The sequence below is a fragment of the Hyaena hyaena genome, unplaced genomic scaffold (assembly GCF_003009895.1).
Source record: "Hyaena hyaena isolate Hyena2069 unplaced genomic scaffold, ASM300989v1 scaffold_1503, whole genome shotgun sequence".
Classification (NCBI taxonomy): domain Eukaryota; kingdom Metazoa; phylum Chordata; class Mammalia; order Carnivora; family Hyaenidae; genus Hyaena; species Hyaena hyaena.
Window position 1 is genome coordinate 200,310 of NW_024082139.1, and position 3,035 is coordinate 203,344.

The window sequence follows — 3,035 nt, forward strand, 5'->3', positions numbered from 1 at the left end:
CTGTGTCTCCCGCTCTTTCTCCCTGTGCCCCGCCCATGCTCTGTCTTTCTCAAAAATTAATAAACATTTAAAAAAGAATTAAAAATAAAATATTTAGTCTTTATTTGAACCTGCCTTTGTCAGTCTTTACATGAAGGGTCGGTATTGTAGTCAACAGCAGTAACATTTTCCCTTAAAACATAACTTTTAAATAGAATGATTTCTGTATAGTATACTTTCAAGCTCAGAACAGCTTGTAGTAAAGAAAAAACAAAAACAAAAACCGGGAGATTAAGAACTTGGATTAAAGCTCTTGCTCTTTCACCAGTTTTAAATTTAAACAATTAAACATCCTTGGGCCTTAATTCTATGCTAAGTAACTTGTCAGGATGAAGTAATTTACAAGGTACCTTTCATTTTGAACACTTAAATTATGTGAGCCATAGAGTTCCACTTTTGGAATTGCATGTGAGAGCTCTGTGGACTCCTTTCTAGCAACACCAATGAAACTGGTGAAAAGAGTTTTAAAAACTAAAATTTCCCCAGAAATCATTTTAAGGCCATACAGCCCATGAAGAAATGTTACTCTGTAAGAATAGCAAGAGACAGTAACATTGTGCATCAGGCCCTCTCCCTCTTCCACCTTATACTCACAGTGAGACAGAAATTCCACACCAGGCAGGAGCAGTGTAGCATGCAGGGCTCTTCTCTCCCAAGACAAAGACTGTGGTGCTTTCCAGGATAGGCAGTACTCACATCTCTCTGCCTAATAGAAGCGAAATTCCATAAGTGCATCTGGAAGGTTGGAAACTCCCTCTTGCATTCACCCTCCAGCCACAGAGCACAATCTTTATTTCAGATGCATCAGACTAAGAATACTAAGGCCCCATCATCCTTGTCCCCACTTGTTTTTAGGAAGGAGGTTCCATGTTGGGTGCAGCAAGCAAAGACCTGAGGCTTCTGCTCCCGCTAAGTGCCATGCTCCTAGAGGTAGATAAAACCCGTAAGGTGAACAACCTCTGCGGTTTACTTATAAGTAACTGATGGTCTTTCAAAACTATACTCTTGGTGGGGGGTGTGATGTTTTGGTGGTAAACAATTAGGAGGAGGCAATTAGTTTCAAAAAAGCAAATAAAGTAAACCGTAAGACCTCTAGTTGAAGAGAGAACCAGGCAAAAAAATAGCTAAGAAGACTCCTGCCCCCCACTACCCCAGGTTCAGAACATACCTTAAACACTGTGTTCAAAGACTACCCCTGCAAAGGAGATCAGCTGTAATTGGTGTAATTGAAGCGGGGTATGGAGTGATTTATGTCCAGAGTGTAGTAAAATAACAAACAAACAAAAAAAATACCCCACAAAAACAAAACAAAACAAAAAAACCCCAATCAGCTGGCAATTAATGGACCCTAATATTGAGTACAAGACAGGGAAAGAGTGTTTTGTTAAAACCACTGTCATCCCGGGTGACTGTGTTCCAAAGGCTGCGCCTGTCAGCCCACCAGGGACATCAGAGCTTCACACTGTTAGTGATTAGACTTCACTAAGATAGTCCAGCCTTTAAGTTAAGATAGTTACTTAAACAATAGTAAGCTCTAAGTGGACTAAAATGTCCAGTTCTGATGGAAAATTATAAGTTATGCAGTAAGAAAGGAAAGTGTAATACATAGACAGAAAAAATGGCAGGCACCAGGAATGCCTGAGAGAGGGGACAGGTGTCAGATTTAACAGACAAAGACTTCAAAGGAGCTGCTACAAATACATTCAAAGAACTAAAGGAAAGCATACTTGTGGAAGTAGGAAAGGTATGATAATGCCTCAACTTTAAGACTACCAAGAAAGAGAAATTATAAAACAGAACCACATGGAAATTCTGTTGAAAAGGGCAATAATTGAAATGAAAAATTCACTAGAGGAACTCAAGAATGATTCTCCACTGACAGAAGAAAGAATGAACTATATGAAGACTGATTGATAGAGATTATGCAGTCTGAAGAAGGAAGAGGGGAAAAAAAGAATGAAGACAAATGAACAGAGACAGAAAGAAATGTGCAACACCAGTAAGTGCACCAACATGGTTGCATAGTTAGTAATGATGTATCAGTATTGGCTCATCAATTTGAATTACATGGTAACAAATGCATCACCCCAATGTCAGATTTTAATAATGCAGAAAGTGTAGATGAAGAGGACTAAGGGAACATTTTGTACTTTATGTTCAATTTTTTGGTAAACCTAAAACTCTACAAAACAAAGCCTAGCAATTCTTTTTATAAAAATGATCTCATTCAAATAGGCTAAGCTACCTTCAAATTGAAATGTGGGACAACTTGCAATCCCGTGAAAAATTTGATCAATGTCATGTCAAACACACAGACGGCCTGAACCACTGGGAGAAAAGGGGAGTTACTTGAAAGGTTATTCGTTTGAGAGTAAATAATCGTTAAGTCATTTTAAACTGGTAAGCAGAGTTGTTAAGTGAGAAATATTAGAAATCACTAAATTCAGTTTAACTTCGGAGTTTATTTTAAACCCATCAGCCATGCTTTCATTTGCATTCAGAGGGACTCTGCACGCTCATGTGAAGACGGACAGCTGTATTTACAGGATCACATGGCACACTGCAGATCTGCTCGTTTCTGCTAATCTAGCTTAACATGGATAATCAAGTCCATGGATATTTTCCATTGTAGAGACATCTGATTTTGATCCAAATATAGATTTAAATACGTTCCTTGTAATGCTGTTGATAATACTGAAAAGTGAACATAAAATAGATCATAAATTTCAAGTAGCTATTTTCTTTCCAAGTAGAGATAGCAGATGATTCCATGTCTGCTGAAGTGTTTAGAAAGCAGGAAAATGATAAAGAATCTATTGACAGACTTGGTGAATTTTTCATGGAAGGAAACATCACTCTTGTGCTAAGTGAAAGGAACTCCAAAATTTTCTTTGAGTCCATAGGTCTTTTTCTTTTTCTTTTTTAAAGCAAGTAGCAGAATTTGTTCCTCAAAAATTAAAAATTAGGTGTGCAACTAAGCAGCTGTATACTTAGTT